The 26,059-nt window shown below is 37.9% G+C and overlaps 2 pseudogenes; both read right to left on the bottom strand.

Moving 5' to 3' along the window:
- Window positions 1–3,337: 3,337 nt before the first annotated feature.
- LOC101408164 (olfactory receptor 4D11-like) lies at window positions 3,338–4,273 on the bottom strand (annotated as a pseudogene).
- A 6,495-nt stretch (window positions 4,274–10,768) lies between these two features.
- On the bottom strand, window positions 10,769–11,720 carry LOC101408428 (olfactory receptor 4D10-like; annotated as a pseudogene).
- Between the last annotated feature and the right edge of the window lie 14,339 nt (window positions 11,721–26,059).

Here is a 26,059-nt window from a genome sequence, read left to right as displayed (position 1 = left end):
TAAAAACTACCATTTTTCTTTGCTTCATTAGGAGTTTTGGTCTCAATAGAAACATTCCATATAATTGCAGCATTTCTGAAAAATCAGCACTAAGAGCTTTTCAGTTTCAGAAGTTCATGCACACAAAGACTAACTGACATCAGTCTCCAAGTAGAAAACTGATCCTCTTGTTATGCTCCAACTGCATCTTTAAAAAGTGGGTTTTGGGGAAATTCTATGTTTATTGGAAAGCCTACCTCAAGGCTAGTGATTTTTTTATCTTCTTCCTTCAGATGCGAAAAGGCAACCTTGGGGAATCATGTCATTCTGAGTCTTCCACTTTGCCTTACAGTGTCCTGGCCACATCTTATTCCCTCAGCCACAGCCCAATAAAGGAGTTAGCAAAGGAAATATTGTCGGATATGAATGTGGAAGCTGAGTGGCCAATTCAACGGAGTTCCTATCAGTCATTAAAATGTCACCAAGCCCTCCTGCTCTCTCTCTCTTCTCCTGTCTGTCCCATCTCACATGTACATGCAGAGGCACCAGTGCACACTCAGCACATATCTTTTTCTCTAGACAGTGTATTATCCATCTTGGCTCAAGAAGAAAGTGTTGTGTTAAATCACACAAAGGACTGTGGCATCTTCCTCCTGACCAAAATTGCTTTGCTTACAATGGTCTGGGAAATACAACTTAAGTAAAAAGATAGCAATGGAAAAGTCAAAGCTTTGTGGCTACTGTCAGGGCAGCTATCAGACTGAATGATGTAGATTTATATGTTCAATTTCTGATTAATGCAATATATACATTGACCATATGCAATTATGTTAATCTACATCTCTGAGATTCACAGCTCACTTAGAATTTAGAGAGGCAGCATGGTGACAGCTCTTGATATTGATCAGTTTAATTACTTTACAATTGTTTAATGTTATTGGGTTCATGGGTACCCAGAGATGTTGATCATTGAAACATTTGATTCAGGGAGAAATGTAGGAAAGAGTAGTTTGAAAGCTATGTGTTGCCCAGAGGCAGTTGACATTTCTATGGCTCTTAGCAGCAGAGTTTAGAGAATAATAAAAACTGATTTAAATGGAAAAAATGCAGCTCAGCTTGTGATTTTATGTTATCCAGGTAAATGATATATGTTTGTGTAATCAGATGCAATTCTTTTCCCTTCCCCTGAATTATTGAATCAGGTTGTGTTGAGTGTTTAGACGTGATTTGAGGAAGTCTCAGGGACAATGATATGGCAGGACTTCCTGGGTTCTTGCCCCTTGGGATTATGCTTCTGAGATACAGTGATTCAGACCCCATAGATCTTTGGTGACTTCCAATTCTGACATAATGAAAAAATATGATTGGAGTGAGTTACAAAAGATAGGAAGGAAAGGAAAGGACGTATTTGCATAAAATAGGCTATAAAGTGGTTTGTTGTATGCAATTTTCATAGACAATTTCTTAACAAAATGCTTAGGGACTGTCGAGACCAAAGCCAGCTGCGCAAAGGTAGCAGGACCCTATGAATGGTGACTTGACAAGTGTTAATTATTCTTAGAATTTTCATGCTACAGGAAGTAGGTTAATATTGTAAAAAGTTAGAATTGATTGATCAGGTAACAGGAAATGGCAATCAATTGAGCCAGTTAATGAATGATTACGGGGCCATTCCAGATCCAACGTGGGACATAAGTGAAGTTTGTCCTCAATACTCGGTATCCTTTGGCTAACTCCTCTTGGGCTCTTTTCTATCCCACCAGATCCCTCCTCTTGCTCTGATTCTTTATCTGTACTCTAAAATCCAAGGGTTTATCTTTGACCCATTACCTTCTTTTGATACGCAACTCTCCTATGCTTTACCTCATCAGCTTCAGGATGACTCTTTAAGCTGTAAAAATAACAAGCAAACCTATTGTCATGTTTCAATGACAGAAAGCTAGAAATTTTAAGATGAAAGATGCTTCGAATTCCATGTACATTCCTATGTTTTCTACTCCATAAGTTTTTGCCCAATAATGAGGAGTATGGGCCATATAGAAGAGTGTAACAGGTCGATGGGGGTTAGTGTTAGGGTTAGGGCAAGAATGTGCATTAGGCAGAGCAATAAGGATGATATTAATAATGACATTAGCCTTTCACTGAGCATTTACTGAGTTCCAGGTATGGTATGTTTCACATATACCATCTCTTTTTGTCCTTCACAACAACTGCATGTGATGGATATGATATGTGCCTTCGTATAGGTGAACTATGACCTGTGAAGAGATAAAATATCTTGGTCAAGATCACACAGCTGGTGGATGGCAGAGATAGGATTTGGACCCAGGTCTGTATGACTCTGAAGTTAGAGCTTTCAGCTATAATGTTTTACTTTTACCACGCTTTCCCAGACAAAAACACTAGTCTATACTTTCTCTTCACAAACACCAACAGACTGAAAAGTAGGCTCATTAGAGTTTTATCTTCTTAACCCTTCTCTCTCTCTCTGAGAAGTCGGAAGAGGGAAGAATGTAAATCCTCAACGGTGAAGGCAATCTGAGATTGGCCCTGGTAAGGCTGCAACTGGAAAATCAGCTCTTGAATAACGAACATGGTTTGCTCTTTGCCTGGATCCCTGAGGTTCTGCCTTTGTCTAAACTTATCACAAGAATGCGAATCCAGCATGTCTAGTTCTGCATCAGATAAATTCCTTTAGAGCATTATGGGAAATCTTTCAAAGCTTCTTCCTTCCTGATAGGAATCCAGGAAGACAACAATTATATACCTTTGAGGTTGTCAATAGGTCACAAGCCCATATTGAGTTTAACTAAGCAGAAAAAATGTCTTGATCTGTGATGGGCCATATGTACCCATATATGTGTACTTCAGATGCACTGATCATGAGACCTTTCTAGAACAGGATTGCGGTTTGGCCTAGACAAGTCCAGTAATGTAATAAATTATATTCAAATGGTGGAAATGCAACTGGTTGGGTATCTGAAGATTATCTCTGTAATTATGTTGATATGAGATCTTGAGCAAATCACTCTATATCTAGGCTTCTATTTACTTACTGCTTGAAAAGGGGTTGGATTCAATCAGTCTAATCACCTGCCATATAATTGTTCTGATTGACACATTGTTACTTTGATTTTTGTATGGAAATACAACAATCAGCTCAACCCTATAACACTAGTTACCTCATGCTTGCTGGAGGCTTGGATTATCAGCAACCTATTAACTTCAATATAAAAATAAATTGTTACTTAGTAAGTGTAGTTGGTTTATTGACAATATATTTGAATATATAAATACGACTCTATGGGAAAAATAATGAAAGGAGTCCTTGGTGATGAAGAGGTTGGAGACTCTTACTCTATTCCATCACAGAAGGAATAAGTCTTCTCTTCAGTCTCCTCATGGCTGACTTCATTTCCTGGTTCCTCAGAGTGTAGATCAACAGGTTCAGCAGAGGGGAGATGACAGTGAAGGTGACTAAGATGGCCTTATATGTGGGGAGGGCAGTGAAGGGCCGGACGTAGACATAGATGCAGGGCACAAAGTGCAGAGTGACCACAGTGATGTGTGAGGTGCACGTAGAGATGGCTTTCCTCCTGCCCTCCCCTGCCTGAGACCTCAGCATCATTAGGATGAATGTGCAGGACACAAGCAGGAAGATAAACCACAAGACAGTGACTAAGCCATTGTTGGAAATGATCAGGATCTCAAGTGCAAAGCTGCCTGTACAAGCGAGTTTGAAGGCATGGGGGACATCACAGTAGAAGGTGTCAAGAACATTGGGTCCACCGAAAGGGAAGGGCAGCAATAGGGAAATCTGCACGATGGAGTGGATAAAGCCCACCACCCAGGCCCCTGCAATGAGGACAGTGCATCGCCCCCTACTCATGATGGTCACCTAGTGCAGGGGCTCGGAGATGGCTATGCAGTGATCAAAGGCCATCACAGAGAAAGAAAAACTATCTGCTCCACCAAAGAGGGGGCAGAAAAACATCTGTGTCATGCAGCTTGTATAGGATATGGTCTTTATCTATGACAGAAGGTCTACTAGGACCTTTGGAGCAGTGATGCAGGAGAAGCAGATGTCAAGGATGGCTAGATTTCAGAGCAGTAAGTACATGGGGGTGTGAAGACGAGACTTACAGGTCACAGTGACCGTGATGAGGAGGTTTCCCAGCAGAGTTGTCAGGTACACAAAACACACACAAAAAAATGAGACGAAGCTCAGTTCTTGGGCCTGAGTAAGGCCCAGAAATATAAATTCTTTTACCCTGGTGCCATTTCCCAACTGCATTGACTCGTGTTTCTTCTTCCTCACATAGCTTGGAAAACTTCAAAAGTGTTGTTTCAGAAAGGGTTTACTCTCTCTTAATAGATTCAGGTTTACAGTGTCAGGTATTAGGTCTGAAGACTAGTGAGGTGTTATCACCACACGAAGAGCTGTTCTGAGGTTATTGCTAACATGTCCAAAATGACATCTTATTACACAAGCATGCATTTAATCATTCTGTCTTCTCTAAATTAGAAATATTTTAGAAAATGCATGAAGATAATATTCTCAACGTATAAGTTCTAAGTATCCAAGATAAACAGGTGGATGTTAAATATTCATAAAGGGACTCATGTGGCACGAGAGCTACAAAAATGGAGGCAGTTTGGTGTGTGGATAAGGCAGTGTCTATTCGGTATGACTGGGGTCCTTTGAGGTTCCACAGGAGTGTGGGTTTTTTTTCTAGACTGGGTGCTCCGTTTGAATGGTTTAAGAACCCCTATCTGCAAAATGGTTCTCTTTGGCCTGAATATACAGAGGCACTCCTCCCTTTTTTAAATTCCAAATTTAATGCTGTGAAAATAGAAAATTTTAAAGCCATAAAATTCTTCTCTGTTGCTCTATTCTTCCTTAAGGGAATTTCTTTGTTTCCATCTTTACTTCAAACTACTTTAGGTACCAAAACCCCTGGGTATTGAATAGTTATTGAAATAAAAGTTATCCTCAGAGCTTCTCTTCTCTTCATCTTTTGAATTTGTTTCTTAAAAGTTCTTTTTATTGAGCTATCATTGATATACAATAGACTCATACATTTGAATTGTACACTTTGGTAAGTTTTGACATAAGCATATACCCACGACGTCATCACTATGTTTAAGATGGTTCACATATCTATCACCCCAAAAGTGTCCTGGTGACCCTTTGTAATATGTTCCCTCTGCACTCCTTCTTTAGGCAACCACTGATCTGCTTTTTGTTACTATCCATTAGTTGGCATTTTCTGTAAATGGAATCCTACATTGTGCACTCGCTTTTTGTCTGGCTTCTTTCATTCACAAAATTCATCCATGTTTTTGTGTGTATCAATATTTTGTCCCTTTTTATTGTATGGGTATGCAACATTTCGTTTATCCATTCACTTGCTGATGAACATTTGGGTTGTTTCTAGTTTTTGAATATTACATATAAGGCTGCTATGAACATTCTTGTACAGGTCTACATGAAGACATATGTTTTCATTTCTCTTGGGTAAGTACCTAGGATGGAATGGCTATAACTCTTAAAATTCAATAAGAAAACAAACAACCCAATTGTTTTTTTAAAAAAGAAAGGACAAATGGTTTGAGTAGACACTTCAACAGGAAGATATAGGGATAGCATATAAGCACATGAAAAGATGCTCACGATCATTTATCACTGGGGAAATTTAAATGAAAACCATAGGGAGATAACAGTACACACCTATTAGAATGGCTAAAATAAAGAAGGCAAATTTATCAACAGTGGACAAAAACGTAGAGCAATTGGAACTCTGTTGGGAATGTATAACGATGTAACTGCTTTTGAAAACAGTTTGTCAATTTCTTAAAAAGTTAAGCATGTACTTTACATATAATCTTATTGCTTTGAATTCCTTTCTTTTTTGTGTGAATTCTTGAAAGGGACCTTAATTTCTTTCTTTGCAGTTTATCCCCCTTTTCTTACCATAATCAGAAACAAAAGGTGAAAGTCACTTTTCCCACTTCTGGGTGTGTTTCCCAGTTCAAATGAAGATATTTCTTTTCACCTACTTCACTTTCCTTTCAAGGTTTCTTTCCTCTGTATGCACTTTTGCCCAAAGTCTACTTAATATGAAAAACTAAAAAAGCTACCAAGAGATGTCATTGCATACAGGCAGATACCTGGGGGCCTCTGACATCACACAGGCTGTTCAAATCCCAGCTGGGCACTTATGGTTATGCTACAGGGGAATTTACTTTACCCCTTTGGCCTTGGCCTCTGCATCCGTATTTGGAAACAATAGCATCTCCTTTGTGTGATTTTTGTGAGGATTAAACAAATTAATCTATGCAAAAGCATCAATACTTAGAGCATTGTCTAATCAATAAAAAGTATGCTTATACATGTGCAGCATTAAAGAAAAACGCTGGTTAGTAGCTATCACAGACACACAGCTTCTTTAAATGTATTGACAATTTTTTAAAGGAGCTGTCCATTTCCCAGAACATGTACTCTAAAACAGCTTCATCAGAACATACTATTTTGGAGAAATAGGAGGTATTTTTCTTTCAGTGTCAATGAGAGTGGCCCGGAGGGTGGTGACAGTGTATGATAGTAAGGATAGCACTTGCTTGGTTTGGCTTTATATCTGACCTCATCTTAGCAGACCAGAGAAGCCCGGTGCATGGTCTCTGCAGTGAGAGCCATCTGGGCTCACATCCTAGCTTTGTTCCTGTGTGATTTGGGTAAGTGAGAGACCTCATGGAGTCTCCATTCTTCGTCTTGGAATGGGGATTATAATAATACCCACCTCACAGGGAAGTTATGAGGATTAGGTGAATTAACACATGCAGAGTCTCAGTACACATGGCTGGTCATCTGTTAGGATTAGTACTATGTTGGGTAACTTAACACTGGAGGCTTATCAGGAAATGGAGTGTGTTGAACTAGATGGTAGCTAAGCTATCAATTCTGACTTGTTTAAAGAAAGGAAATGATCACCAGAAAACATCAACTCAACATAGTAACTAGAGATATTGAGGAGGTCCAACCTAGTTATGAAAGGCTCCCACAGGGACCCACATGTAAATAACAGACTATGGTCTACAGAGAGGGGTCGAAGGTAGACAGTACCTTAGACCCCAAGTCAGGCCTGTTTTTCAGAAAGGAATAGGTCCCCTGTTCACAAACTACCTTTGGTAATTCAGACAACATCCTCCACCTTCTGCTCCATATTTCTGCTACTTTTAATCCATCTAATTATTTAGCAAATATTGATGGAAAATTGGCAGAGTTCTAGGTTATTTGAGAGAAAGGAATCCAATCCAAAACCAGTGGAAAAAGAATTGAAATCTAATAGTAATATGGGAGTGATGGGGACCCTCTAAAGACAGATGAGCTCTGTGTGAGAAAAGGGTGATTTCTCACCTAGAGGCTCAGAGAAACCTGCATGAAGGAGGTGACGTTTATGTTTGGGGCACATGAGAATGGAGAGAAAGGGTGCTCTGGTTTTAGGGGACCACTTGAATATATAAAAGTTGCCCGTGAGTGGGAAGTTTGGCTGGAAACACGTAGACATGGAAATATAGGAAAGAAAATCATGGCTATAAAATTTTTGGTAAATATAAGGAAGAAAATGTAGGTGTTCATTGTACTATTCTTTCAAATTTTTTGAGCGTTGGAAATATTTTATTTTCTCTCTAGCCTTTAATTTAGCATAAGAAATGTCTCTGTAGATTTCAGTCTGAGAAGGTCCATTTACAGGAAATAAGCCTGAGAAAAACATCTTCTTTGTGCAATTCAAGGGATCCCAGAAAAAAAGAGGTGCCTTTTCCCCAATTCCAAACTGAATTCATTTCTATGACTCACATTTCACAATATCTTCTTTATTAATATTTCTTAGCTACGCTGTCTGTCACTGAAGGTTCACCCTGGAATGCCGCATCTTGTGTACTTATTACATTATTTTTAATCAAAATGTATTTATGAATATTAAATATACATCTAGATTTCAATTTTTCTCCTTCTTATGCATAGACACCCAGACATCACAGGTATTTACACTCATGTAGAGTTATATTTCTTACCTAAAATCCCCAACCTTCTTCTCCAACATCTTAAATAATGTTCACATGAACCTTGGGAATCATTCAGCTTCAGAAACTTCTGTTAAATACCCCTGTGAAGGCCTAGATTTCAGTGCCTTCTCTTCTATCTTTATATGGAAAAGGGCAGACTCAGGGAATAATATTTTTGGCTCTCCCGCCGTGATTCACAGTGCTTTTTCAATCTTTACCAATCCTTAATCCCAAGACTAATGTGAGAATTATCAGAGGGAATATAGTTGGATGTAGCTGAAGAAAAATCCTGCTGATGGTGAGGTTGTTTCAGTGGAAGTAAATAAGATGTGACTCAGGTACATATTTTAGAAACACCGTTTTTGTCTAGGGTCTAAAATTTTCTAGCAGCGACAAAGATTTTCTCCTTGACCAAACTCTACTCAGGCTCTCCCAAACTTTTCAACTAGGTCTTGAGTTTTGGACCTCCATGCTTGTTTCTGCATTGTCCAATTTTAGCAAAAATCCTGCTAAGTCAGTTTAGCCAGAATCCCATACCCTCCATATCCAATCACCCTTTAATCAGGTTCCTCATACTCCACCATCCCCCAAGTGATATCTGATCACCCTGGCGTGACTTCAGCAAGAATCCTGTTAGGTTGGTTTAGTCAAAATTCTGCCTTACCTCTGATGTTTCCTCTTAGTAATTTTTGTCTTGGGAAATAAATGTTAATTCTTAGGGATTCTGAGCAACTTCCTTAGGCAGATTCACCCTCACAAGGTGATTCCTGGTGGGTGACACACAAGTATTGGAAGGAGCCAATGGACCTGAAGGGGTTATGTAGGTAAGAGTGAAGGAGCTCTCAATGGGCTAATGAACAAAGTGGATGATGGAGTTCTCACAGGAAACACCTGTAGCCAGAAAATCCACACGGAATCCATCAGCAAATTCTACTTGCTCGGCTTTCAAAGGTTTTTGAAATTCTCACCACCTCCCCCATTACTACTCTAAGTCGTGTCTTCAGTATTTCTTTCATGGGACTATTGCAATGGCCTCTTAATTGGTCTCCCTGTTTTTGTCTTCACATCTCTTCAGTCTATTTATAACAGTAGCCCCTGCAATTCTGTTAAAATATGCATCACTTTCCGCCCTTCAGAGCCCTCCAAATGCATCCCATCTTATTTAATGTGAAAGTCAAAAACCTCACAATGTCTAAAAGGTCCTAAAAACCTGGTGCCGTGGCCTCATTATCTCTCTGACCTCAGTTACTACCTCTCTCCTCCTTGTTTCCTCTCATCTAGTTACAAAGGCCACTGTGCCATTTCCTGGATGCTCTGGGTACATCCCCACCTCAGGGCCTCTGCATGTCTGATTTGTGGACTGAGATTTGTACCACAACATGAACATTTTTCTAGTTTCAAAAATTTTGAGATCTAGGATCTACCCCCAGAAATGAGAGAAAAAGAAAATTCCCAGCAGTTATAAATAGCATAATAAGTAAACAAGAAAACCTGAATTGATATATATTTAATAATGTTTTCCACTTCATGCCAAGTTTTTGAATCTATATGCATAGTCTGAAGCAACTTCACAGGTTTCTGTCATTTTTAGGGAGTCATGTTAACAGAGAATAATAAGTGAATTGTTTTCTTAACCATATTCTCCAATGATGTGAGGACTAGAAATGAATGAGAAGCGAGATTCATTGATTGAGTTTTGTAATTCAATGACAATTATGAGTGTTTTCTATGCTCTACTTGCTGTGCCAGGTCCTGGGGATATAATAAACAAAGCATAGTCCTACTGGGGGAGATAGGAAGAAGAAGGACGGGGAATTGGAAACAAGATGCTGAGTGGTGTGCTCGAGCTAAGGCCAGGGCGCTAAGGGCATGTGGTGGAGGGGTGGTCAGCAGGCCTGGATTTCAGAGGAAGGTCATGGTAAGGATCTTGCACAAGGTCACAGAACTCATAGTTGGTGAGGTCCATATTCTAACTCAAGCTGTGCTAACTTCAAGGCACCTGCTCTCAGCCACTGGAGTGTGGGCTTTAGATGGAAAAATCTTCAGGTAATAGTTATTTAATTTATCTTGTAATAGAATCAGAAGAGGAACTTAATTTGGATTTTTACTTCATTAAGATGTGATTACTTCATGAAAGACTGTATAGAATCCCAATGCCCAAGCTGCATTATTTTCTAATATGTGTCTTGACTCCCTTGCTGGTAACAGGATTGTAGTGGGAATGTCTGAGTAGGTATGCATATTTTTGCTTTTTTTATTGATGCTTTTATTCAAACAATTGTAGATTCTCATGCAGCTGTAAGAAATAACACAGAAAGACCCCACCTTAACCCGTTTTCCCCTGATATCCATTTCACAATCGATATGTGTATCAAAACATCAAGTTATACATCTTAAATATATGACTTTTCTATTTGTCAATTACACCATAATAGAGCTGGAAAAGAAATCCCAACAACAATTCCAATGTGATAAAATTGTCTGAGTGTATTTCGATTCTGATTTCTTTATTTCTTCCAAGGCTATATTGCAAAAGCAATATCCACCTCTCCGGCTAACAATCTACTTCCTTTTGTAACATGAAACCCAGCTTTTTACATTATTATTGCGTGCTGATCAGAATCTTTGCAAGTCATGTGTACCTTAGTAGAAATACAAAAATTATTTAGAAATCCTTTAGTCAATACAGTTTATTTGATTGACAAACATTTTCAAAGGTGATGAGAAGGAGGGAGCAACCAGTCTATACCCTGTCAGAAGGCATAAATCTTCTCTTCAGTCTCCTCATGGCTGACTTCGTCTCCTCGTTCCTCAGAGTGTAGATCAAGGGGTTCAGCAGAGGGGCGATGACAGTGAAGGTGACAGAGATGGCCTTATCTGTGGGGAGGGCAGTGAAGGACCGGGCATAGACATAGATGCAGGGCACAAAGTACAGGGTGACCACAGTGATGTGTGAGGTGCAGGTGGAGATGGCTTTCCTCCTGCCCTCCCCTGCCTGAGACCTCAGCATCGTTAGGATGAATGTGCAGGACACAAGCAGGAAGATAAACCATAGTGTGCTGAGCACTCCACTATTGGAAATCATCAGCAACTCAAGCATAAAAATGTCAGTGCAGACGAGTTTGAGGACGTGGGGGACATCACCGTAGAAAGTGTCAAGAACATTGGGTCCACAGAAGGGGAGGGGCAGCAACAGGAAAATCTGCACCACGGAGTGGACAAAGCCTGCCACCCAGGAGGCCACAATGAGGGCAGTGCATCACCCTCTACTCATGATGGTCACGTAGTACAGGGGCTTAGAGATGGCCACATATCGCTCTAATGCCATCACCACCAAAGAACAGACATCCACCCTTCCAACAAGGTGGAAGAAAAACATCTGGGTGAAGCAGACATCAAAGGAGATGGTCTTTCTCTGTGACAGAAAGTCTGCCAGAACCTTGGGAGCTCTGGTGGAGGAAAAGCAGATATCGGCAATAAAGTAAGAGGGAAAAAATACGGGGAGTGTGAAGGCGAGATTCATAGGTCACAATGACCATGATGAGGAGGTTTCCCAGCAGAGTTGTCACATACACCCAAAGTAGGAAAAGAAATAAGACCAAGTTCAGTTCTTGATTCTGGGTTAGGCCAAGGAAAATAAATTCTTTTATCCTGGTGCAGTTTTTCAGCTCCATTGAGTCATCTTCTGTCTCTCTCTTTTGTTTCAAGCTACTTCATATGAAAATACATGGCTATTTATTTTGATTTCTTCCTAAGTACTGAGAATGCAATTCAGAATGTTCCTCATGTGGCTGCAGTGTTTGCAATTTGTTGAGTTGTCCACATTTTTAAGGTTGCAATCAATTTGGCAGTCAAATCAAGTTATCATATGCAAAGTCATTCAATAATTCTTTTCCTATAAAACTATTTTTGAAAAGAATAAGCATTTATGTTAAGTAGCGACATTTAGATACCATATTTTAGCTAATTAATTTATTTTAGTTTTTAAGTTTTATTTTTTTATTCCACACCAATTTATTGAATGTCTGGAACTGTCTGAAGCATTGAATACAAAGATAAATAAGACACAGTTCTAGCCATTGTAGACTCATGGTCTGCAAGTTGAATATTCATATTAGCAAATATTCTGTTGACTTCAAGAGGGTCTTGTCCTGCTCAAAAAAAGGATGTCATTCTGTTTCTTATTGCAATGTTGCTGTGGCATGAGTCAGTTTCCTTGCTCTTGGCTGTTTTATGTCGCATTTCTTAAAATTACAGATGATTCCATGTAGATAACTCGTCATTGCAAATACTTTATATTAATCAGATCATCTGCTTAATAATTTTTTTAAATACTTAAAATTTATTATTGGGAAACAGATTGAAACAATATGTAAATCCAAATCTCAAAGAATATCATTAATTTCTTTTATTGTGATAAAAGCAATTAAACATGAGAGCTACTCTCTCAACAAATTTTTAAGTGCATAATACAGTATATTCAGTATTGTACCACAATTCTCTAGAGCTTATTCATCTTGCATAACTTATGTGATCCTTGCTGGAGTGTGGGGGAGACAATAAAGATAGTGAACCACTTCTGAGAGGTGGTCCATACTGTATCAACCGCACTCTCATCTGCCTCTTTCCCTTTGTGGATCAAAGCTAAGAGAAAGGAGGGATCCCACAGTAGGGAGAGATGTTGATATCATTAGGATAATGCTTGTTTTTTATAAGCTGTTATTGATCATTTTTAGGGAACTTTATAATAATTATTTGCTCCACCTTATACTTAGCAAGTGAACATTTATTGCAATCTTCAAATGTATGCGGATAAGGTGGACCAGATTGTCAAAGTGTTTGCAGCCTAACAAAAGTGGATGATTTGTATAAATTGATGAACATAATGCATGACAAAATGTGAAATGTGTCATGAGAAAAGTAAAGATAGATTTGGCTGGGATAGGAGATATTATGATTTCCAACAGTAACAAAAGCTGCTGTTTATATGTTTACTATGTGAGAAGAGTTATGAAAAATTGATTTATTTAATTTTCACCACCGTCCTTTAGAAAGTATTAATGTTATTCTTGTTTTTCATATGGGATATATTAGGAATCTATGCTTGGCTGAAAGGAAGGAAGAGATCGAAATGGGATAGAAGAAAGAGTTTTTTTCCCCTTCGATCTTATATATAGAGAGAGTCTAATTTTGTATAACAAGAACGTTTGATAAAGTCTGACTGATGATAAGAATTTGGCAGAAAGGGGCTCTGGAAACCCAACTTACGTTGACCTTAGTCTGAGGCAGCCTCACCAATAAGCAACTCAAAGGATCACAACAAATGCATGATGCCTTCTCACACTGAATGGACCACATTTCTGAATCCCTCTTAACACATCTTCTCTCTTCCCAATAGTTAACACCCATCTTTGCTGTTTCTGTCACTGAGATCATCTTGGCTCTGAAGAATTTAATATACCTGGAAAATATCAGAGTCAAACTATTTATACATACTCAATAATGACATCTCAATTTCACTATGCATAACCTCAACCTTAGGTAAAAGTTTAACATCCTTACCTGATTCCTTTGATCTTGAAACTTCAACTACAAACGGTGATTATTAGGTACAGAGCAGAACAGAACACCAGTGACATTAATTCTTGAAAATTTTGTTTCTGAAGGTAGTTCCTTTTTGAAGACTAAATATCTTAGTGTCTTAACTCCCCTTTCAGGAGAGAAAGGGTATATTCAAAGAATCACATCTTCAAGAACTCCCACTGTGTCCCTGTCTTATGTGCAAATCCCACAGCCGAAGGCTTAATATAAGAATTGCAAAAGGAATACTATTGGACAAAGAAGTGGGAGTCAGTGCCAGATTCTGCTGTTGGTGGTGAAGTTCCAACAGGAGTTATTAAGAAGTTCCTGAGACATGCACATGGGTAAACACACATACACACACACACAGGTGGACACATTTGATTGGTGTCCAAATTATTTAGAGACAGTAGAGGAAATCTATCTGATTATCCATATCACAATCAGAACTTTGTTAAAACGTGCCAAACGCTCTGCCCAAGAGACTACTAGCGTCCAATTTTCATGGCTTGTAGGACTCAGAGGACACTATATACAAAGGAATTTCAGTTAGATTGCCAAAAAACTAGAAGAGAATTGGACCTCAAATCCTTTGCTACCAATCCAGTTTCTAATTATATGCAGAATGATTAGAGTCTCATGATGTTGCTGTAAGTGTCCACATGCAGAGAAATATGACCTAGCTGATGTTTAGGGAATGCAATTCTTTCCTGTTTTCCAACTCTACTCATACAGAATCTCTCAATTTGGATTACAGCTAGATAAGTATGTCAGTAAAGCTGTCCACAAAATTACAGTAGTTACTTAAGATTAACTCAAATTGTTGAACGGTTTGATCTTATAGAGAATGCACTTCCACTGTTTGCAGAATGCTGATGGGTTTGGATTTACTTGCTTTTCTACTGTGTTTAGTACATTAAACTAGTCTATACAGATTACAAACTGCATGACACAGGTTGAGTGTTTGAGATGGGTAATTCTTTTTTCCCCCCAGCTTTATTGACATGTAATTATTGACATGTAATTATTGACATGTAATTATTGACATGTAATTGACATATGTCATTGTGTATGTTTAAGGCATACAATGTGTTGATTTGATACATTTATATATTGCAAAATGATTATCGTTGTAATGTTAGCTAACACCTGCATCACTTCACATAATTACCAGTTCTTTTTTGTGGTGAGATCATTTAAGATTTGCTCTCTTAACAACTTTCAAGTATTGTTAACTACAATCACTATCTGTACGGTAGATCCCCAAAACTTATTCATCTCATAACTGGAAGTTTTGTACCCTTTGATCAACATCTCCCCATTTCTCCCACTCCCAGCACCTGGTACCCACCATTCTACTCTCTATTTCTATGAGTTCAGATGTTTAGATTCCACGTATATATGAAATCATACAGTATTTGGCTTTATCTGACTTATCTTAGCATAATGCCCTCAAGAGCCATTTATGTTGTCACAAATGGCAGGATTTTCTTTTTTTATGATTGATAATATTTCATTATATGGTATATGTGTATATTATATTATATACATATATTATGTGTATATTATATGTGGTGTGTGCGTATATATATATATACACACCACATCTTTTTTTTTTAATTTTTTGTTTATTGCAGTAACATTGGTTTATAACATTGTAAAAATTTCAGGTGTATGTTATTATACTTCTATTTCTGCATAGATTACATCATGTTTACCACAAAATACTAATTACAACCCATCACCACACACATGCACCAAATTATCCCTTTCACCCTCCTCCCTCCCCCCTTCCCCTCTGGTAACCACCAATCCAATCTCTGTCCCTATGTGTTTGTTTATTGTTGTTATTATCTACTACTTAATGAAGGAAATCATACGGTATTTGACCTTCTCCCTCTGACTTATTTCACTTTGCATTATACCCTCAATGTCCATCCATGTTGTCACAAATGGCTGGATTTCATCGTTTCTTATGGCTGAGTAGCATTCCATTGTGTATATATACCACATCTTCTTTATCCATTCTTCCCTTGATGGGCACTTAGGTTGCTTCCAACAGACACATGAAAAGATGTTCAAAATCACTAACTATCAGGGAAATGCAAATCAAAACTACAATGAGATATCACCTCACGCCCGTCAGAATGGCTATGATTAACAAGACAGGAAACAACATGTGTTGGAGAGGATGTGGAGAGAAGGGAACTCTAATACACTGCTGGTGGGAGTGCAAACTGGTGCAGCCACTATGGAAAACAGTATGGAGATTCCTCAAAAAATCAACGATAGAACTACCATGTGATCCAGCTATTCCACTGCTGGGTATTTATCCAAAGAACTTGAAAACACCAATTTGTAAAGGTACATGCGCCCCTGTGTTCATTGCAGCGTTATTCACAATAACCAAGACTTGGAACCACATCTTCTTTATCCATTCCTCCATTGACGGACACTTAGATTGTTTTCATATCTTGGATATTGTGAATAATGCTTCAGTGAACATGGTGTGCTGATACATCTTCAAGATCTTAATTTTATCCTTTGGATATATACCCAGAGATGGAATTGCTGGATCATATGGTAGTCCCAGTTTTAATTTTTTGAGGAACCTCTATACTGTTTTCCGTAGTGGCTGTACCAGTTTATATTTCTACCAACAATGCGCAGGGTTTCCTATTCTCCACATCCTCACCAACACTTATCTCTTGTCTTTTTGATGATAGCCCTTCTAACAGGTGTGAAGTGATATATTACTGTGGTTTGATTTGCATTCCTCTGCTGCTTAGTGATGTTGAGCACCTTTTCATGTACTTGTTGGACATTTGTACATCTTGTTTGGAAAAATATCGATTCAGTTCCTTTGCCCATTTTTTCATCCAATTCTTTATTTTTTTGCTATTGAGTTGTCTGAGTTCTTTACATATTTTAGATAACAACCCCTTATCCTGTGTTTGATTTGCAAATATTTTCTCCCATTCTGCAGGTAGTCTTTTCGTTTGTTGATTGTTTCTTTTGCTGTGCAGAAACTTTTAAGTTTGATGTAGTCCCATTTATTAATTTTTTCTTTTGTTACTTGTGCTTTTGGTGTCATAGCCAAAAAGTTATTTCCAAGACCAATGTCAAGGAGTTTTTTCCCTATTTTTCCTTCTAGGAGTATTATGGTTTCAGGTCTTACGTTTAAATCTTTAATCCATTTCTAGTCAATTTTTGTGAGTTGTGTAAGATAAGGGTCTGACTTCCTTACTATGCATGTGGTTATCCAGTTTTACCAGTACCATTTATCGAAGAGTATCCTTTCCTCATTGATTGTTCGTGGCTTTTTTTGTCATAAATTAATTGACTGTGTATGTATGGGTTTGTTGCTGGGCTGTTGATCCTGTTCTATTGGTCTATATGTCTGTTTTTATGCCAGTACTATACTATTTTGATTATTATAGCTTTCTAGTATATGGTTTGAAATCATAAGTGTGGTGCCTCTAGCTTTGTTCTTCTTCCTCAAGATTGAGTTGGCTTTTAGGGTTCTTTTGTGAACCCTACACAAATTTTAGGATTGTTTTTTCTATTTCTGTGAAAAATGCCATTGGAATTTTGATAGGGATTGCAATGAATCTGTAGATCTCTTTGGGTAGTATGGACATATTGCAATATTAATTCTTCCAATCCATGAGCATGGACTATCTTTCCATTTATTTATATCTTCAGTTTCTTTCATCAATGTCTTACAGTTTTCAGTGAACAGATCTTTCACCTCCTTGGTTAAATTTATTCCTAGGTATATTATTCTTTTGATGTAATTTTAAATGAAATTGTTTTCTTAATTTCTCTTTCTGAAAGTTTGTTGTTAGTGTATAGAAATGATGTACTATTTGTCTTTGATGATTTGTCATTTTTCTACAATGTGATTATATGTGGATTACTTCTTATGTATTCTCCCATGCAAATCTGAGAATTTGTATTTTTCATCAGTTGTGGAAATTTCTCATTTATATTTCATAAAATAATGCCTCTTCCTCATTCTTATTATTTTTTCCTCCTGGAACTCATGTCAGATATATCATTGATTAAATTCGTTCATTTTCTTCTCCATGTCTCCTAACCACTTTTCTCATGTATACTATCTCTTTGTCTAAATGTGATCCATTTCAGAAAGTTTTTCAGTTCATTTTAGTTTTCATTTCTAGAAGTTCTGTTTCATTCTTTTTATGATTCTACTTTTTTTCTTTTATTACCTTGTTTTTTGCTCATGTTTTTAAAATATCTCCTTTAAATTTTTCTCTTTTAGCTCTCATATTTATATTATATGCTGTATCTGATCACTTCAGTATTCAAAGTCCTTGAAAGTCTGATTGTGTTTTGGTTGTCTCTTTCCATTCTTGCTAATAATGGCTTGTTTCTGCATGCATTTTGTTATTTTGAATTATGAATTTATGCTCAGCTATTTATGTAGAAATCTTGGAAGGCTTATGTTCAGTGTGCATTCCTTCAGAGAGGATGATTTTTGTTTCTAGCCAGGCATCATAGGGCATTACCAACCCTGCATCACTCTCTGTTTATTTTTCACTTTGGGACTTCCCATGTCAAGTAGGCACTACAAACTTGAATCTCAAACTTGTGTCAGGGTTTTGAATTCTCAAAAGAGATTATCTTTATTCCATTCAAAGCCCAGGCTGAGGCAGACAAGTTTTACAGTTATCTTCTTTGCTGGTAGGTTTTTTTGCTGAATTTTTTTTCCAGTTTACCCTTTCACTGACAGAGGAGTCTTCAATTCTCTGGTTTCCTGTTTTATATCTACTTTTGGTCCTGAGCCTCTTTCTCTTCCTTTCCTGTGAGTCCTGACATGCACTTAAGTGGATGTTGCTAGAAGCACTTCTAATGTGTGTGTGCATGTTTAAACCAGAACTTCATTTCATGGTATGCGGCCTTTCATACTGCCTGAAATAGCTCTATTACATTTTCTCCATGGATATTGGTGGTGTACAGGAAATCAGTGATGTGTGTAATTTGATTTTCTATGTGACCACCTATTTGAATTATTTTTTATTTTTAATGATCTTTCAGTGACTTCTTTTATATTATTTTGGGTATATGCTTTCAATATCTGAAAATAATGACTTTTTTCTCAAGCTTTCCAAAATTTATATACTTTCTTATTTTTCCTGTGTTTTTGAATTGTAAGTAAATTCAAGTTTAATGATTAATATTAGTGGTGGCAGTGAGCGTCAATGTCTAGTTATGGAGTAATGACAAATATTTTAATGTTTAATTAGTATAATGATTATCTATATCGTTATAATCATTAGCTATATGGTTCTTGTAGCAATTCTTTATCAAGATAATACATTTTTTTCTCCAGTTCCTGGCTTCCTAGGTGTTTTTTTTCCACAACAATGTGGGTCGAATTGTATTAAATATTTTCTGCATCACTGAGATAATCATATTACTTCTCTCTTTAATCTGTTATTTCAGCATTAATGTTTCCCTTTGAATTTCTTGAGTAAATCCTACTTAATAATGATTTGTCATTGCTTTAATTCATTGCTATGTAATTTGCTAATGTTTTATAAGAAGTTTACATCTATGTTCAAAGATGTGATGGGTGTGTCTACATATATTAGATACGTGACATTATTAGAAAGATTTTGTACTATTATCTGGTTTGTGGATAGGGTTATGATGTCCTTATAAAATGAGTTAAGAAGCTTTCTAAAATTCATAACAAAATTGAGAATTTCTGACTCCTTGAATATTTATTGCAAATCACTCACAAAAAAATTTGGACTTGGTGCCTTTTCAAAGGGTCTATCTTTGACAACGTTTTCAGTTCATCTACAATTAGTGACCTATTGAGATTTTTTCCCCTTCCTTTAGTTAATATTGGTAGCCTATTTTTCTGTGAAAACTTTATCCTCTCTTCCAACCTGTAAATTTTTAAAACTACATTTCAACGCACTGAGTCTACTTCTTTGTCTTAGAAGGCTGCAGATCCACAGAGTGCATTTGCTTATATGTTCAACCAGAAAAGTGTAGCTCTTGAATGTGCCTGGATCTTTGGGGAACAAAAGGAGGGTTTCTAGAAGGCAGTATCTTAACAGGTTCCCATAAGATAAATGTCTTCATGGCTTCCAAAATGAGGAACTGTAGCAGTAGCATCTTTGGTCCCTTAATGTGAGGAAAAAAAAGAAGTTTCAATCTTTCTTTTAATACCAAGAAACTGATGAACTGCACATAAATAATGTAATGTGTTATCGATGATTAGAATTTGATAATAAAAAATCTGTTTTGTACTAGTGAGTTGATGGCAGTCTTATGTGTTCTTAAAACACGTAGTTGACAAAATAAAACTTGTTTGCTTTTTATCTGTCTCTCTTTGGAAAAGTCTTTGAGTATGAGTGTGTGTGTGTGTGTGTGTGTGTGTGTGTGTGTGTGTGAGACAGGGACTGATTACCTTGTACTGTCATGCTTCGCTTAATGCCTGGGGTACATTCTGGGAAATGCTCTGTTACGCGATTTTGTCATTGTGTGATCATAGAGTATACTTACACAAACCTAGAAGGTGTAGCCCACTGCACACCCAGGCTAGATGGTACTAGTCGTATGAGACCACTGTCGTATATCTCGTCCGTCATTGACTGAAACGTTGTTATGTGGTGCATGACTATATTTTTAAATATTGAATTTCTTAGGTTCTAAGATGAACCTTTCTTTTACACTTTTTTTTTTGAGGAAGATTAGTCCTGAGCTAACATCTGTTGCCAATCCTCCTCTCTTTTGCTGAGGAAGATTGGCCCTGGGCTAACATCCGTGCCCATCTTCCTCTACTTTATATGGGACTCTGGCACAGCATGGCTTGATAAGTGGTGCATAGGTCAGCGCCCAGGATTCAAACTTTCGAACCCCAGGCTGCTGCTGAAGTGGAGTGCGTGAACTTAACAGCTATGCCACCAGGCAGGCCCTTTTCTTTCAAGTTTTTATCATCCTTTAAATTAAGATGTATCTTACAATCAATGAATACGTGTAATATGGTGTGTTTCATTTTTACTACTTAGCTGTTATTAAAGTGGCAAATGCATTTTACAGGGGATGATATTTTCAATTCAAATATGGTACGTATAGTCGCTATACAAAACGCCAGCACTGGGTCTCTTTTCATAAAGTGTAGGGGCAGTTTGATACCTGTTGGTATCAAATGGTCTCACTGTTAATCATATATGTGGAATTTCAGAGAGTCTTAAATTAGACCTTTACTTCAGATTCAAATGCTCTATTCTGTCCTCTACAGAGTCCATAAAGTGTGACAGCTTGGGACGGGCTTGTGTAGCCCATTGCCCTTGTACTTGAGCTCTGTGCATGAGAGTGGCGCTTGCTCAGTCCTAGGCCACCCTCACTTGGTTGGTCCCCCTCCCACCCCTGGCCCTTTTTCCTTGTATCCATCTTTCTCTTCCTTTCTCTTTTCAGCCCCTACAGCCTCTTCATCTCCAACTGAAGTTTTACCCTTGTATTAGTTTCCTATTGCTGCTGTAAAAACTTACCATGCACTTAGTGGCTTAAAACAACACAAATTTATTATCCTACAATTCTCTAGGTCAGAAGTCTGACCTGGGTCTCACTGAGCTAAATTCAAGGTGTCGGCCCACTGCGTTCCTTTCCGTCTGACGGCAGAATCCATTCTCTTGCTTTTTCTAGCTTCTACAGGCTGGCCACATTCCTTGGCTTGTGGACCCTTCCGTCTTTAAAGCCAACCATGTCAAGGCAAGTACTCCTCACATTGCATTACTCTGACCTCCTCTTCTGTCTACCTCTTCCATTTTAAGAACCCGTGTGATTACATTGGGACCACCCAGATAATACTGGATAATCTCCCTATTAAATGTCAGCTCATTAGCAACCTTAATTCCATCTGCAAGGTGAATTTCTTTTGTAATGTAACAGAGCATACTCACAGTTTCTTGGGATTAGGATGTGAATATCTTGGTGGGGGGCTTATTCTGCTTACTACAACCCCTTCTTACTCAGTTTCTATATTTGTTGCCAATCTTTCTGAAATCTCCAAACTCTGAATGCTGGAAGATTTTTAGAAAACCATTTGGTAGTAAAATCCAATCTGACCCAAATTAATTTTGTGGCAAAATTTGATCTGAATTAATGTGAGGCCATGCATAGTTTTTATTAATTGCACTTAGTGGGAATATTCATGCATTTTCCTGCAGAAATATTAAAGTGTTTTGGTATCAGGTGAAATGATGTAATACACAATACATACACTGTATTATCTTTCTAAAATCTGGACATTCTAAATTCCCAAACCTATCTGTTCCCAATATATAAAAATAAGGGAACATGGTCCTGTATTATTTTACTTATTATCATAATTATTAGCCTATAGTGACATTTCAATGAATCTGTTTACTTACTCAGTCTTACTAGGTTCCATGCTCCCAAAAGAGAAGAGAGGAAATAAATCCCATCTTCCTGTATACGATTACCAGACATACCAAGTGTCTGTCTGGACATACTCAGAACACAGGTTTATTAAAACTCTGATTGAATGAATTTGTACATTCATTTGCCATGAATATTACAAAACACTCATTTGTCCTGGGATGTTTCTATTCTATTGTGTACATGGGTCTCAACAAACGTTTTTGGATCTGACACTTGATTTGTTGATCTTGTAAAGACACAAACAGATACTAAGGTCTTGAGTATAAGATTACAGACACTCTGATTCAATCATTTCCATTTCCTTTGGCTTCTGTGAAGAAGTATCTGTTTAAGAAATAGTCAGTTTTAAATATTAAAAACCAAGATTAAGTAAAATTTGGTATCATCTTCTTACAGACATTCATTTCCTTCCATTCCACAGGTTCAACCAACACATAGCTTCTCACAGGTCAGGCACTATTCTAGACACTGGGGATATAAAGGGGAGTTAGATCTGCTTTAAAGTTTGATGGGGTATTTTAATACAGTGTGGTAAGGGAAATGATAAAGAAGTGTGCATACAAAAAATAAAAGTATTTATTGGGTTGGATATAGCTTTTTCTTTTTTAAACTAGTCAAACTAGCTTATGCCTGAGGCAGTGGTATGAATAGTGGGACAGGTAGCTCCAGATTCTTTCCATTGCATTAGTTATATATTGGGGCTTTACAAAATCAGACTGTATAAGTCCCAGGTCACATCCAATTCTGAGAAAGTCACAGGGAGTGAAAGGCAACAGAGATCTTTAAAAGCTAAGACTCTTTACACATAGCCATGGGTTGTGGGGGAGGTTGTGCCAGTGTATTTTATAGGTGAGCTGAGTAAAAAGAAGGTGTAAAGTTGCTTCCACAACAGAAATAATAGAGAAGAATGTTTACAGTGTTTATTATGTAGTATATGCTTAATAAGTCATCATAGGGTAACTATTATTGAAATGGGTCCTAGCTGCTGGATCCCTGCTATGTTCAGATAGGCATCCCTGTTGCCTACTGCATTTCTGGACATCGCAGTGCTATCCTTTACCCCATTGCCTGGACATCCAAGAACTTCTTTTATATTTCACCTTTGTGCCCTGCTTGCTGTCAACTGCTCTTCAAGGACTATGTTCTATCTTCTTAACTTCCTGCCAGTGTTCCTTCTCAATGTCAGTATTCCAGGTCGCTGATCCTTTGGTGTCTGAGTCATCCTGCTATACTTAATTATCTAGACACGGTCCTACCACAGTGCCCCTGCCATGAGTTCCAGCCTCTCAGTCCCAGACCTAATAAAAGAATCACCAAAGGCAACATTTTTGGATGTGATTATTGAACTTGAGTAGCCAGATTTTCCTTTTGGAATGAGGCTCCCTTAAGTGTTACTAATGAGTCAAATATGCACTGGAAGATGTATGCACACATGCAAGTTTTGATTTTGAAATTCTCCAAGTGTAGAGGAGAAGATGAGTCCTCATGGACCATGTGCTTAGAGCCCAGATATCTTTGCTTGAAGGGCTCATAGGGGACAAACAGGAGTCTGTCTCTTGAAGAGGTAGGAACTGAGGAAAATGAATACAGCTCCCAGTGTTTCAGCCCATTCCATTTTTTTTTTTTCTAGGCAGATGGTGTGCTTGTTGTCCTATTAAGACAGACAATAAAAAGCATCATAAAGACAGAGAAGTACATTTTCTCCTTGTTTTCCATCAAACTTCTCACACGAAGAGGGATTATGAGCAGACAGATGTGTTGGCCTCATTCATTCATCAAGTATTTAACTGTGAAATATTTACTGGGCACCTACCATGTTCTAGGCCCTATGGTTCCAGAGATCATAAAGCAAAGAATTCCATTTTCCCTCTCATCTCATTCCCAATGTCATCTTTGACCTTATCTCCCCATAGATCTATGGATAATCTCACTTGGATATATTGCACACCTCCAACTTAAAATGCCTAAAATTGAAATGATTACTGTCATCAAGAACTAAATACTTCCCTGTCTGTAACTGGCACTATCATTCTCCTTGTTACAAGGGCTCAGTATCTCTGGATTACCTCTGACATTCTCCCTTAGCCCCCACCCCCTCCTTTTCCTTGGTCTCTGTAACCCTTCCTGAATAAATTACTTTTAGGTTTCTTGCATAGTTTGCAAAGATTTTTTCATAGTTTACGTCTAGAAATTGTCAGTCCCTGCCCTGATAGTCACACTCTTGTGCAATTCCCTTCTCTTGTGTGTAGACTTGATTTAGTGACTTGCTTCCAAAGAAGAGAATACAGCAAAAGTGATAGGATGTCACTTGCAAGATGAGGCTATAAAAGACTGTGGCTTCTATCTTGCTAACACACTCTGTTTTGCTTTGTTTGCTCACTCTCTGAAGTAAGCTGCTGTGTTAGAGAGACCCACAAGGCTAGGACGTGAGGATGGCCTCCAGTCAACAGCCAGGAGAGAACTGATCCCTCAGTCCAATAGCTCATAATTCTGGCCAACAATCATGTGAGTGAACTTGGAAGTGGATCCTTCCCCAGTTGAATGTTCAGATGAGACTGCAGCTCCCAGCTGACACCTTGACTAGCCTTGTGAGAGACCCTGAAGCAGAAGGTTTAGCTAAGCCTTGCCTGATTCCCAACCCACACAAAATGTAACTTAAGAAATGTGTGTTGTTTTAAGTCACTACTTTTTGGGTTAACATGCTATGCACCAATAGATTACTAATATAGTACTAAACTAATAGTCTGCTTTATTGAATAAGAGCTATGTTGACAACATTCTTTCAGACTTGAAAGACAAGTCATGCAACAACAATAACAACAACAAAACTCTGCAGATCCCTCCAGCGTAGTGTTTTGTAACTGGAATTTCAAAGACGCTTAAATATAGTTCCTATGGTGCTGACTATCCTGTCATCTTTAGAAAAAAAAGCTTAAACAACCTGAACTTTCATTGAATTTCTCAAGGAAGTCCAGAATGGCAGGATCACTCCTAAACCAACCAGTTTGTGTATATAGATACATTTATTTCCTTTGCGAAATATTTGTGTTATTTGAAAAATATTGTGGAAGTTTAAAATCATCCTTCCTTATATAGAAAAAAAAATTACAGTGGTAGGACCAAGTATATGCAACCTGTGTAGGATAAGCTAAAAATCATTTCCCTAAGAAAATGTCTCCACCTGGAGAAATATATAGCTTAATCCAAATAATTATTTAGTGTCATGTTGAAAGAGAAGTAAATTTAATGGTGTTCTCCTGAATTCCATCTCTTCTCCTCACTGTGTTTGATCAGGAGTTTGGCATGTATGAACACTACAAGGCAGCTTCCTGGGCAACTTTTGCTGGGTCTCTGTCATTTGTAGGGTCCTGCACTTGGAACCATAAACTCTGGTTGTATAGACCTTTGGTTACTTAAAATCCTGCCCAGTCACAAAAGTTTTGCTCAAGGTAAAGCCAACAGAGAAAGAAGAAAAAAGGCTTCATTGTGAAAAGTAGGGAGGATCTGAAGACCAATGATGCCAGAGCAAAGATGGAGCTAGGTAGTAAACAGTCATTTGGTATGCAGATGGATCCAGCTGAAGACAAATTTATATCTTTATTGTAATTTTAATGCTTGGGGAAGTATGTCTAATATTATAAAATAGTTCAGAACATTTTTGAGTGATGGGCATAAAATAGAACACATGATGGAACAAACAACAAAGAAGACGACGCTCATGTCTACAGGACTTCTGCATTAATAAATATTTGTTTACAACTAGCCTGTAGAAAGCATGGGGATACGTGAGGATTGTCTGCTTGACCAGTCTTCTTTGGGCACTCTCCTCCAGTGTTCTATCTTTTGGGACCTGACCTGTCATCCTAATCCCCAGGTTTACCTTGATCACCTTTCCCAGCCTTTCAATTAAATTTCCTTTCTCCGTAACCCTTTCATTTCAGTTTGGTTCTCTGTGCATTCCAAGGGTCCAGCAGTACTTCCAGCAAAC

This window comes from Ceratotherium simum, chromosome 7 (genome assembly GCF_057802395.1).
Source record: "Ceratotherium simum simum isolate JZ-2026a chromosome 7, ASM5780239v1, whole genome shotgun sequence".
In the NCBI taxonomy this organism is placed as follows: Eukaryota; Metazoa; Chordata; class Mammalia; order Perissodactyla; family Rhinocerotidae; genus Ceratotherium; species Ceratotherium simum.
Note: the sequence above shows the minus strand (reverse complement) of the source record. Positions and strands in the feature narration are given on the sequence as shown.